The sequence below is a fragment of the Pan paniscus genome, chromosome 13 (assembly GCF_029289425.2).
Source record: "Pan paniscus chromosome 13, NHGRI_mPanPan1-v2.0_pri, whole genome shotgun sequence".
NCBI classification, from domain to species: domain Eukaryota; kingdom Metazoa; phylum Chordata; class Mammalia; order Primates; family Hominidae; genus Pan; species Pan paniscus.
The window spans coordinates 49,811,441-49,825,856 of NC_073262.2; positions in this window are offsets into that span (position 1 = coordinate 49,811,441).

Consider the following 14,416-nt stretch of genomic DNA (forward strand, 5'->3'; position numbering starts at 1 on the left):
TCCTATCCATAAGGCCCACCAGAAGCAATTTGCCTTCAGCTGGCAAGGCCAGCAATGTAGCTTCACTGTCCTACCTCAGGGATATAGCAACTCTCTGGCTTTGTTTCATAATCATATTTGGAGAGACCTTAATCACTTTTCACTTCTGCAAGACATCACACTGGTCCATTACATTGATGACATTATGCTGATTGGATCCAGTGAGCAAGAATTAGTAAACACACTGGATTTATTGGTGAGACATCTGCATGCCAGGGTTTGAGAAATAAATTTGACTAAAATTCAGGGACCTTCTACCTCAGGTGCCCAATGGTTGGGGTCTGTCAAGATATTCCTTCTAAGGTGAAGGATAAGTTGCTGCATTTGGCCCTTCCTACAACCAAAAAAGAAGCACAACACCAAGAGGGCCTATTTGGATTTTGGAGCATTCCTTATTTGGGTGTGATGCTCTGGCTCATTTATCAAGTGATCTGAAAGGCTGCCACTTGTGAATGGGGTCCAGAACAGGAGAAGGCTCTGCAACAGGTCCAGGCTTCTGTGCAAGGTTTTCTGTTACTTGGGCTGTATGACCCAGCAGATCCAATGGTGCTTGAGGTGTCAGTGGCAGATAGGGATGCTGTTTAGAGCCTTTGGCAGGATCCATAGGTGAATCACAGCAGAGGTCTCTAGGATTTTAGAGCAAGGTCCTGCCATCCTCTGCAGATAACTACTCTCCTTTTGAGAGACAGCTCTTGGCCTGTTACTGGGCTTTGGTTGAAACTGAATGTTTGACTATGGGTCATTAAGTCACCATGTGACCTCAACTGCCTATCATGAACCAGGTGCTTTCTGATCCATCTAGCCATAAAGTGGGGCATGCACAGCAGCATTCCATCATCAAATGGAAGTGACACATATGTGATTGGGCTCTAGTAGGTCCTGAAGGCATAAGTAAGTTACGTGAGGAAGTGGCTCAATTGCCCATGGTATCTACTCTTGCCACCCTGCCTTCTCTTCCCCAATCTGCACCGATGGCCTCATGGAGTTTCCTATAATCAGTTTCCTATGATCAGAGGAAGAGAACCCTAGGGCCTGATTCACAGATGGCTCTGCACAATATGTCCACCTGAAAGTGGGCAGCTGCAGCACTACAGCCCCTTTTTAGGACATGCCTGAAGGACAGAGGTGAACAGAAATCTTCCCAATGGGCAGAACTTCAATCAGTGCACCTGGTTGTGCACTTCGCATGGAAGGGGAAATGGCCAGATGTGCGATTATATATGGATTCATGGGCTGTAGCCAATGGTTTGACTCGATGGCCAGGGATTTAGAGGAAGCATGATTGGAAAATGGGTGAGAAATAAATTTGGGGAAGAGGTATGTGGATGGACCGCTCTAAATTGTAAAACACTGTGAAGATATTTGTATCCCATGTAAGTGCTCCCCAATGGGTGACCTCAGGAAAGGAGGATTTTAATAATCAAGCGGATAGGATGACCCGTTCTGTGGACACCACTCAGCTCTTTCCCCAGCCACCCTGTCATCGCCCAATGGGCCCATGAACAAAGTGGGCATGGTAGCAGAGATGGAGGTTATGCATGGGCTCAGCAACATGGACTTCCACTCACCAAAGCTGACCTTGCAACAGTCACTGCTGAGTACTGAATTTGCCAGCAGCAGAGACCAACACTAAATCCTTGATATGACACCACACCTCAGGGTGATCAGCCAGCTACCTGGCAGCAGGTTGATTATATTGGACATCTTCCATCATGGAAAGAGCAGAGATTTGTCCTCACTGGAATAGACACTCCGGATATGGGTTTTCCTATCCCGCACACAATGCTTCTGCCAAGACTACCATCCATGGACTCATGGAATGCCTTATCCACTGTCATGGTATTTCACACAGCATTGCCTCTGACCAAGGCACTCACTTTACTGCTAAAGAAGTGCAGCAGTGGGCTCATCCTCATGGAATTCACTGGTCTTACCATGTTCCCTATCATCTTGAGGCAGCTGGATTGATAGAACTTTGCAACGGCCTTTTGAAGTCACTATTACAACACCAACTAGGTGACAATACTTTGCAGGGCTGGGGCAAAGTTCTCCAGAAGACCATGTATGTGCTGAATCAGCATCCAATATATGGTACTGCTTCTCTCATAGCCAGGATTCGCCAGTCCAGGAATCAAGGGGTGGAAGTGGAAGTGGCACCACTCACCATTACCCCTAGTGACCCACTAGCAAAATTTTGGCTTCCTGTTCCTGCGACTTTATGTTCTGCTGGCCTAGAGGTCTTAGTTTCATAGGGAGGTATTCTGCCACCAGCAGACACAACAACTCCATTGAACTGGAAGTTAAGATCGCCACCTGGACACTTTGAGCTCCTTCTACCTTTAAGTCAATGAGCTAAGAAGGGAGTTACAGTGTTGGCTGTGGTGACTGACCTGGACTATCATGATGAAATCAGTCTACTACTCCACAATGGAGGCAAGGAAGAGTATGCATGGAATACAGGACATCCATTAAGGTGTCTTAGTGTTACCATGCTCTGTGATTAAGGTCAATTGGAAACTGCAACAGCCCAATCCCAGCAGGATTACAAATGGCCCAGACCCCTCAGGAATGAAGGTTTGGGTCATTCCACTAGGAAAAATACCACGGCCTGCTGAAGTACTTGCTGAAGGCAAAGGGAATACAGAATGAGTAGCGGAAGAAGGTAGTCATCAATACAACCATGTGACCAGCTGCAGAAATGATAACTATAATTGCCATGAGTATTTCCTCCTTCTTTTGCTAAAAACATGTTTGTGCATATATACACTTGTACTAAGAAAATTATTTTATTTCCTTTTCCTTTATCATGTGACTTAAGGTTTATTGACTTCATATCAGCATTCAAATATTGTTAGCTTTATGTAATGGTATTTGAGTTGGGGATTCGTGCTTTTCTGGTTGTACAAAGAATAGTTGTATTATGTTAGGTGTAATTATGACTTTATTATTGTCTTTATTTGAAGACTGTGTATGACCTCAGGATATGTGTATGGGTTCAAGTTGACAAGGAGTGGACTTGTGATGGTTAATACTGAGTGTCAACTTGACTGATTGAAGCATACAAAGTATTAATCCTGGGTATGTCTGTGAGAGTGTTGCCAAAAGATATTAACATTTGAATCAGTGGGCTGGGGAAGGCAGATCCACCCTTAATCTGGTGGGCACAATCTAAGTAGCTTCCAGTAAATATAAAGCAGTCAGAAAAACGTGAAAAGGAGAGATTGGCCTAGCTTCCCAGTCTACCTCTCTCCCGTGCTGGATACTTCCTGCCCTCAAACTTCAGATTCCAAGTTCTTCAGTTTTGGGACTCCGGCTGGCTCTCCTTGATCCTCAGCTTGCAGACATCCTATTGTGGGACCTTGTGATTATGTAAGTTAATAATAAACTCATATATATATTCTATTAGTTTTGTCCCTCTAGAGAACCCTGAATAATACAATGTGTGACTATATGTGTGTGTATATACACATATATTGGTGGCTTCATAGACTGTGCTATTTTTTTATTTGCAGCCTTTGAATGCCATGCTGGAATTCCTAAATATTCGTTTGATGATTTGTCTCTTATAACAGACATTTATTTCAGGGGAGCTTTTGGCCAAAGTTCAGGAAAATTTCCTTTTCCTTTCCAGAGCAAAATCAATTAATATGTTTCACATAATAGAGTAAGTGGATCTTTGTGATATGCCTATTTATTGTATTAAGACAGTATTGAAATATAATCATCTATTACTCATATGTTTCTCAGACTTCTGGTCAAAACTCACAGGAGCAGTTGACTGAAAGAAATGCATTTGATCCCATGGACATGATCTGGCTGATGCCTCTACAGAGATGATTGGCAGTGGTCACTGGTAATGTAAGTTTGTTTTACTACAAAGTATCAATTCTTGGAAAATTCTCATTACAAAGAGCAAAGCGTAAAAAATCAAATAACAATTTATGCATCTTACTATAAATTATTTAAATTATTCTATGAAAAAGCAACAGCCTAAATTGTGCTCTTCTAGCGACACGTGAAGAAAGATTGTCACACAGCAAAAAGCAAAACCCTTGACCCACTGAAACAAGATCATTCAAGAACCCCCTAGCGAAACAAAACAGGTCACTACACTCAACATGCATGTCCCTTTTGGTTTTCTTAAAAAATTTAAATGTGTTTGTTTCTATTATTCATTCTCACAATCCATGTGGTTCAAGAATAATTGAAAAACTGGACTCTATTTTTAGCTTCAAGGAGTCAGAATCAAAAAAAAGAAAAAAGAAAAAAGTATTACAACTTATCTTGCTAGTTCTTCGTTTAGATAAATTAGGCCTGTGGTTGTATTTTGAACCACAACCTCAAGGAAAGAGTGTTAATAGTTTCTTGAAAAGTACTTTAGGCATAGGAGAGAGATGGGAGAATTCTAAGCAAATGGTGGCAGCAAAGAAGTTTTGGAATCTCCCTGAATCCTATCTTCCCCAAATTAATGAAGAAACCAGAAAATTAGAACTAAAATTTGCAGATAGCATCACAAAGCAAACAAACCAACAAAACACTGTATAAAAAAGTATGCCCCATGAACCCCAAAATAAGAGCAGATGATGGCTAACCATAGCTGCACAATCTGCATGGCATAGAAATTGTGTGAGAGGGAGTGTAGGAAAGTCTAACAGATATGCTACAGCCCTCAGAGCTCCTAAACCCCCTAACTAGCAGTCTGGGTACAAACTAACCATAAAATAAATGCTAGAACTGCTGGCTCACGCCTTTAATCCCAGCACTTTGGGAGGCCAAGGTGGGAGGATCACCTGAGGTCAGTAGTTCAAGAAAAACCTGGGCCTGGCCAACATGGTGAAATCCTGTCTCTACAAAAAATACAAAAATTAGCCAGGCATGATGGTGGGTGCCTGTAGTCCCAGCTACTCAGGAGGCTGAGGCACGAGGATTGCTTGAACCTGGGGGGCAAAAGTTGCAGTGAGCTGAGATTGCACCATTGCACTATAGCCTGGGTGACAAAGTGAGACTCTGTCTCAAAAAAAAAAAAAAAAAAGGAAACACTACATGCAAAGGAAAGAGAAGATCCACCTAAAAGTGAAGGAGAAGAGAGAGAAAATGAGAATAATATTTTTATCACTTCATGAAAACAACAGAAGAGGGAAATTTAAAGATGTTAAGCTAGAAGTTACCTTGGCCCAATTCTTCCTAAATGTGCAAGAAAACTTATTTAACTTAAAATGAATTTCAGACAATATTCTCTTGTTTGACTTTCACTCCAAGTTATCATAAGAAAAAAAGGCAGAGTAATTCTCCCACTGATAATAAAAGCAATCTAAAATGATAGATGAAAATTTTAATCTAATATTTCAAGTCTAGCTAAATAAGATGAAGGAAATGACAGAAGCTACAGAAAGACAAAACAAATCAGAATTAGAAAAAAAATTCTCAAAAAAGTGAAAGGAGAAAGGGGAGATTAAAAAGAAAGCTAAAAAAGCCAAAAAATAATAATTAATTTTATTAAGAAATGAAGACTAAAATACAAGTATCATTTCAACACAGAAGATGCTTTAGAAGAAATTGAAAAAGCAGAGGAGGCTTTTATAAAAATAAAAAAATGAAAAAAGATATAAAGCAATAAATTTACAAAATGTACAAATATATTTTAAAGCTATAATTAAGAAAACTTTCTGGCAATTTAGTGGAAAAATTTACACTAAAATGTTATACCACATTTCTTAGAATTTCAACCCAAAAAAAACAAAGTCATGATATGTTTTTGTGAAATTATTTAAGCTTGAGGAGAGGAAATAACTGTCTTCAGACATTTCTACAGCAATGCTTTGTGCTAGAAGACAGTACATTATACAATTTAACGTACTCAACGACCAGAAATGTGAGTCAAAGATTTTACATCTCACAAATGGATCTTCACATATAAAGGAAACAGAAAAAAGTTGTTGAACACACAAAAGCTTAGAAAATGTGTTTGTTGTAATATTGTCAAAGAATCTACTAAAAAACAAACTGGGGCAACAAAGATGACAGTGGTGATATTGGCATAAGGACTTGCACCAAGCATTAAATGGGTACCACTCTACAGTAATAAAATTAAATTGTAATTGTAATGGATTCAGGACATTTAATGACTGTATGTTTTTACAATGTAAACGTAATAAGGGAACGGGTATTGGGAAGAGTATATGAAAACATGAATAAGCACCAGATCACTTTGCAGAAAATAACTGGGAATAATAAGATATTACTTGAAATTGGCTATTGAGGAAGAGGGATGGGGAAGAGAGGTTATTAACTAATAAGAAAGAGTATCAGCTAATCTTATTTACAGTAGAAAACCCAAGGAATATAGCACCCTCCCCCACAAAAGAGAGAACCACAGTTATTATTCAATAGTATTGAATACAACAGTAATCATGAGCATAAAATAAAAACAAAAAGACTTTTCAATATCAACAGTGAAACCAAAAATGAACATTAGGAGGTAGACCATGGAGTGGAGGGCTGTATAAATAAAACACACTCACATAAACGCACATACCCCACATCACATTATATGCCACAATTTGAGAGAAATAAACCTAAATTGTGTAAATAGGCTTATTTTAAAATATTTTCTCTTTTTAAAGAGAAAGTGTAAACATTTTCATGTTGACTAACAAAGCAAAATTCAACATTACACATTGGGAATAAAAACAGAAATTCATAAACATTTAAAAAATAAGCAAGCCATAACAGGCAAATACAAATCAAAACAAAACAAAAATCACAATATTGGTATCTGTCAACGTTGTATAATTAAGACTAGAAAACATTAAAAAAGATATAAAAGTGATGTAATAAGGCTAAAGTCTAAAGTTTACCATGAATACCAGTTATTCATACTTGTGAATACAATTAAAACAGTGATAGCTCTCATAAGAAAAACATGTATGGAGAAAACAAGAAATCAAAACTTAATGAGAAACTTTAAAACACATTTTTCTGTCTCAGGCAGATGCAATGTTAAAAAAATTAGAAAGATCATAGAAAACCTAAATTATATAATCAATAAGATTTCATAAATGTTAAAAGTCTGGTAACATCAAATAAACTGGAATCCAATGATAATTTTTTTAAAAAAGCTTCCAAACTTTTAGGCTAGAAATTCAAAGATAAGCGCCATTATATAACTTTTGAATCAATCTTAATTATAGGCTAAAAATGATAAGTTACAATAGATACAAATCCATGTATGTGGAATACAACCAAATCAGATGTGTGTGAATAATTACATAAGCATATCAATAAATCAAACTTCCACTCAATAAGCTAAAAAAAACCAAAAATTTAAAAATTAGCAGATATACAATTATTAAAGACAAAAGCAAGGAGTAATCAGAAAGCTGAAGAACATAGTGTAATTAATACATAAGTCCAAAAGATGGTTTTTAAAATAAATTGAAAAAACAGCAAAAAAACCCACTAATTAAACTAATCAAGAAAAAGCTCACATACAAAAATATGACATGCCCATAAAGAATAACCGTCAAAACATAAGAAAATTTAAAACTCATAAGAGCGTAGGTGGCACAACTGTATTCAAATAAGTATAAAAATCGAAATCAAGTAAATTTAAAAAGAATAACACTTTCAAAATCTGATTCTATAATGACAGAAAGTTACTATTTATGAAGTCACACCATCACAACCCTAGGCCCAAATAATTTCACAGGCAAATGCTACAAACCTTTGATAATCAGAGAACTCCAGTGAAACCATTAGAATTATCTACCACTATTTGTTCTTTAAAAAAATAAGAAAAAAAGGAAAAAGCATCCAAAATCATTCTATCAGGTGAGTACTAATATACTTTCAAATCTGAAAAAAAAAAAGCACCGGAAAAAAGATGGTTAAAATTTAATCTTGCTTATGGACAATTTCAAAAATTCTTAACAAATACAATAAAAAATCCAGTAGCAAATTAAATATTTTATCCATCATAACAAAAGATTCATTCCAGAATTTCAAGAATGGTTCAATATTAGAAAATTGATTATTAATAGATTAAAGAAACACAATTCTGTTTAAATTTCACAGATGCAGAAAATGCTTTTTAAAAAATGTTAATACATATTTATGTTAAAATCTCTCAGTATACTAAGATTCAGATATAATGGCATACCATTTTATAGATCAAGAAATTGAGTGGGATAAGTAAGCTGTTGTAAAGTCATACTTAAAGGATCTTGGTGACACAGTATTTTGATGCCAAGGAGGTGGGAAGAATTGAAGATGATTCCAAATTGTCCAGCCTGGATGTTTCTACTCCAACAAAAGGAAATATGGGGGAATCTATAGGATATATGGATTTGCAGGAACAAATTATAAGTTTTGTTTTGATGTTCTTGAGTTGAAGAACCAAGGCAATGTTGAAGTGTTAATGTCCTAGAATCAGCGAGAATTGGGATCTGGCCTATGGAAAGACATGGCCCGGGAGATATTCATTCTAGCATCATCAGTTTAGAGTTGAAATGTGATTTTAATTTATATTTTGTAGAATTATTATAATACACATATGAAAGAAGTATATGGGAGACTTTTCTGGATGTGACAAAATTCCATACATCTTTTTGTGTCTTATAGACATTTACTTTCCTTCTGTTTAATGTAAATGCTATTCAAAACTATAAAATGTTACTACTGTTCTTATTACATAGCTTTTAGATTGCTGTTTATGTTGAAAGGTATTTTGCATGCTTTAATTGAAATAATATTAGATACTGAGAAACTCTTACCCTTTGTAAAAGGTAGGTAGTCACCCAGAGATGTGTTAAAAAGAATAGTCTGATGCTTATAACTGGGAAGTTCTATTTTAATTTATATATGCTGTCTCTACTGAAGAAAGGAGGGATGTCTATTTTTTTAAGTGACTCCTTTGTGCCAGGCACTTAGCATTTCTATTTATGTTTGAGAAAGTCAAGGGTTTGAGCCCAAATCAATTTGACTCTCATTCCGTGACTCAACAGTAAGGTATTTTCTTTGAATTATTTTACTCTTTTTTTGTTGTTGTTGTTTTTGTTTTTATGAGATGGAGTTCTGCTCTTATTGCCCAGGCTGGAGTGCAATGGTGCGATCTCGGCTCACTGCAAGCTCCGCCTCCTGGGATTAAGTGATTCTCCTGCCTCAGACTCCCAAGTAGCTGGGATTACAGGTGCCTGCCACCACACCCAGCTAATTTTTGTATTTTTAGTAGAGACGGAGTTTCACCATGTTGGCCAGGCTTGTCTCCAACTCCTGACCTCAGGTGATCCACCAGCCTCAGCCTCTCAGAGTGCTGGGATTACAGTCATGAACCACCACACCCAGCCCTGAATTATTTTACTCTTAACCCAAATTCAAATAGCTAGATCATGTAGTAGAACTAATTTGTTTGACATTATGGCTGGTATGAGTGATTATATTAATAAGCATAGCTACCAATTATTTAAGGCCTTCTATTGTTAGGAACTATAAGAGCCCTATTATTTTCTGCAAGAGATGCTTAGGAGAAACCCAATGAGAGACTGATATAGAATCATTTTACTGGAAGAAATCAGAATAAAAATTATTAAGTAATGTGCAACAATACTTATTTAAATCTGACACCTAATTGGTTTTGGATAACAAATAAATTTTGAATGCAAAATGTGTGCTGCTCCTTTTGCTTGACAGTCTGGTAGGTTTCCAGATTTAGCTCTATTTGTCATCTGCTCACCTTTAATCACCATGCCCCTGCTTCCTCTGCTTGGTGCATTGCAGTTGTATTTTCCAAGGACGGAAGTCACATTTCCTTCCATCCCGCATTCTCTTCTAGAAACCTACCACTTCCCTATCAAAGAGTATAGTCTGATTTCCATTCCTTTGATTGTGAGTGGCCTTTATGTTGAGTAGAACACAGTAGAAGTGTTGCTATGTGAGTTTCTTTAGCATATTCTTTGCCAACTGGAACACTCACAAGAGCCTCAGTTACCCTTTAAGCAGTTCAGCACCACCAATGCCACCATGGTAGGAGGAAACCTGATCTAGCTTATGTGCACAGGCAGCCTCTAACTGCAACACCTCCAGCCACTGCAAGTGCAGAAGAAACTTTAAGCCAGAATTCTCCCCTAGCCTCCTCCCCATTTTCTCACCCACCAAAACTGAGAAACATTGTTGATATAAATCATAAAGTTTTGACTTGATTTCTTGTGAAACAATAGTTTTAGAAATGGGTACTTATGACAAGGGTTGATGAACCACAGTAGGCAGGCAAAATCTGGCCCAACACCTCTTTTTGTAAATCAAGTTTTATTAGAACATAGATACACTCTCTGTTTTGGTACCAGTACCATGCTGTTTTGGTTACTGTAGCCTTGTAGTATAGTTTGAAGTCAGGCAGTGTGATGCCTCCAGCTTTGTTCTTTTGGCTTAGGATTGACTTAGCAATGTGGGCTCTTTTTTGGTTCCATATGAACTTTAAAGTAGTTTTTTCCAGTTCTGTGAAGAAAGTCATTGGTAGCTTGATGGAGATGGTATTGAATCTATAAATTACATTGGGCAGTATGGCCATTTTGGAACAGAACAGAGCCACCAGAAATAATACCACACATCTACAACCATCTGATCTTTGACAAATCTGACAAAAACAATAAATGGGGAAAGGATTCCCTATTTAATAAATGGTGCTGGGAAAACTGGCTAGCCATATGTAGAAAGCTGCAACTGGATCCCTTCCTTACACTTTATAAAAAAATTAATTCAAGATGGATCAAAGACTTAAATGTCAGACCTAAAACCATAAAAAACCCTAGAAGAAAACCTAGGCAATACCATTCAGGACATAGGCATGGGCAAGTACTTCATGTCTAAAACACCAAAAGCAATGGCAACAAAAGCCAAAATTGACAAATGGGATCTAAATAAACTAAAGAGCTTCTGCACAGCAAAAGAAACTATCATCAGAGTGAATAGGCAACCTACAGAATGGGAGAAAATTTTTGCGATCTACTCATCTGACAAAGGGCTAATATCCAGAATCTACAATGAACTCAAACAAATTTACAAGAAAAAAACAAACAACCCCATCAAAAAGTGGGCAAACGACATGAACAGACACTTCTCAAAAGAAGACCTTTATGCAGCCAACAGACACATGAAGAAATGCTCATCATCACTGGCCATCAGAGAAATGCAAATCAAAACCACAATGAGATACTATCTCACACCAGTTAGAATGGTGATCATTAAAAAGTCAGGAAACAACAGGTGCTGGAGAGGATGTGGAGAAAAAGGAACACTTTTACACTGTTGGTGGGACTGTAAGCTAGCTCAACCATTGTGGAAGACTGTGTGGTGATTCCTCAAGGATCGAGAACTAGAAATACCATTTGACCCAGCCACCCCATTACTGGGTATATACCAAAAGGATTATAAATCATGTTGCTATAAAGACACATGCACACCTATGTTCATTGCGGCACTATTCACAATAGCAAAGACTTGGAACCAACCCAAATGTCCATCAATGATAGACTGGATTAAGAAAATGTGGCACATATACACCATGGAATACTATGCAGCCATAAAAAATGATGAGTTCATGTTCTTTGTAGGGACATGGATGAAGCTGGAAACCATCATTCTCAGCAAACTAACACAGGAACAGAAAACCAAACACGGCATGCCCTCAATCATAAGTGGAAGTTGAACAATGAGAACACATGGACACAGGGAGGGGAACATCACACACTGGGGCCTCTCGGGGGTGGGGGGCTAGGGGAGGGATAGCATTAGGAGATATACCTAATGTAAATGACTCGTTAATGGCTGTAGCACACCAACATGGCACAGGTATACATATGTAACAAATCTGACGTTTTGCACATGTACCCTAGAACTTAAAGTATAAAAAAAAAAAAGAACATAGCTACACTCATTTGTTTACATATTATCTGACTGCTTTAAGCAGTTTAGTACTTTCAACAGAAATATCTTTTAGTATTTTCTTTGATTATTGAATCTACCTTCTCCAAAAACAGTAGTGCCTATATGTTCCCTAGCAAAATACTATGGACTATTTTTGAGCTTAGCTATAGTGCCCTCCACAAATTCCAATTTCCCTTATTTATTTCTTTTTATTTTTTGTAACTTCTTTTAATTTTATAAGTTGACAGATTATAATTGTATGTGTCAATATAACGGCATCTTTATTTCCTTCCTTGTATCCATGCTTTTCTGAAGGTTCTTCCCACACTGATCCTGAGAGTATTCATATTGTCAGTGTGAGTTTCTTTGGCCAGTGGGACATTAGCAAATACAGCGTAAAGAGAAATCTGAAAAATCATTACATACTGTTGCTTGCACTCTTGCTACTGAATGCCCTGTGGCACCACCAAATCAAACCTGAACTCACCCCCTGAGATGCCCCATATCTCCATCTGGGGTCTCAGAAACATTAGTGAGGCCATCCTATGTCAGCCAGACCCAGCCGATCCAGCCCAGGATCATAAAACATGTTCATATTGGCTGTTTTCAGCCATTGAGTTTTGGGATGGTTTGAAACACAGCAAAGGCTAATTGGTACATCCACAAAGTCAGCTTTAATGTTCTCTGCCTCTACTCCTTTATGCAACTGGGAATAAATTTGCTAAAATCATAAGGCTCAAGAATTAATATAGGTTAAAAGTAAATATGAGTCAAAGGAAAATTCTTCAAACTCTGTAGTAATATATTCTTAATTCTTTAATAAGAGAAGCTAGGAATTTGGAGTTTGAGGTAGAGAAGGATGATGTTTTACATGCCTAATTTTTGAGTTTAATTACAAAGTCTTGGTAATTAAATCTTTTGGTTCTGAACCAGGGAGGCCTAAGTTAGGGTTTCATGGGTTTCAAGAGACATAACAATCACGTGGAGAAGAATCAGGAAGATACAAAGATTTACAGGTTAAATCAATAGGTAAAGAAACTTTTAGAATGAAATCTTAAAAAGCAGATGATTTTAAAACTTTAAGAAGATGAATTCAGTTGGTTATTAATAAACAAGTTAACACCAGAATCTAGGGCAAACAAATCTGGTGGCCTAGTGAAAAGTCCCTTCTCCTCACTGCCTTCGTTATTTTCTTTTCCTTAAGAGAAAGATATTTATATAGGTACCATTACTAAAATCTTGAATAAAATGATCTTTCAGCAAATTACATTTCTAGCATTTCATTTCCCAGTGGTAATGCCAAATAAAATGCAGTAAAAACATTAAATGTAGCTACCTGCTGCTGTAGCACTGGGCAAGATTCCATCCGTAGGCATTCTAATAGGCTCACAATGAGTGCTTTTTGTATTGCTGAACTGTACTGTACAATCACAGGATAATTTAGAACAAAAAGTAAAGGTCAGACATTTAATGCTTTAATGAGTGACCTTTTCACTCCCAACCCTTTTGTACAAGCATCTGTATTAGCAAGTTTAGATGCGTCTTTTAAGGAAGTTGTACAATTCCCTCCCGGAGCTATGTTTCTGCTTTGAAAGGGCCTCCATGGGGAATGGAGTTTCGCTGAAACATTCACAGTGAACCAAAGTCCTCATTGTCCCCCTGAGAGATTCGGTAAGAAAAGCTAAGTACAGTATGAGAGTCGGCAGTTTCCATGGTAAATATTAATGTTCAGCATTCAGATGCTTACTTGGATCCGAGGAGTTCAGCAAGAGTCTCTCCTTCTTCCTCCTCAGGAAGAATGTGGGGTCTGCCAAAGGTCAGCTGTATCATGAGCTTTGAGTTCATAATGTACTTAAGTGGCCATTATGCCTCTGTTATTAGATGACCTTCTGCTATAGAATGAAACTTCCTCTTTAACCCAAATTCCTAAGGTCCCATGAAATAAAAATAGCATGCTGTAATAGTGGCTGGAATAAGTGCTTTTCACATAATGAATGTTCAATAAATGATATTCAAATTAAATAAATCTCTTATTTTATTTCAGGTAAAAACGTGGGCACTAATACTTTGAAGAAAATAATGGGAGAAACTGCACTTTCCCTCAGTTCAAGATTCAGCAAATATTACTGAACACTCCCTCTGCCTCCTCCCTGCACTCCTCACAGCCAGACTTCTATGCACATGGTTCTTCCTCGCTTTCCAGCTTATCAAGCACACAGGAAGTTTACTACTGTTCCTTGTTTAGAATTTTTGTTTATTTTTTGTTGTTGTTGTTAAGATACATCAGTGACCTCTGCATTTTCATATACAAAAGACACAATTGTGTTCTCAATTTAGTCTATTCGTCAGTAGCAATTGATATTACTGACATTTTAGATCTTAAAACACCCACATCCTCTTTTAGTAGCCCTTTCCTTTTAGTCTCCTTGGAGTTTAAGGACAGGTCAGCTTCCCTCTC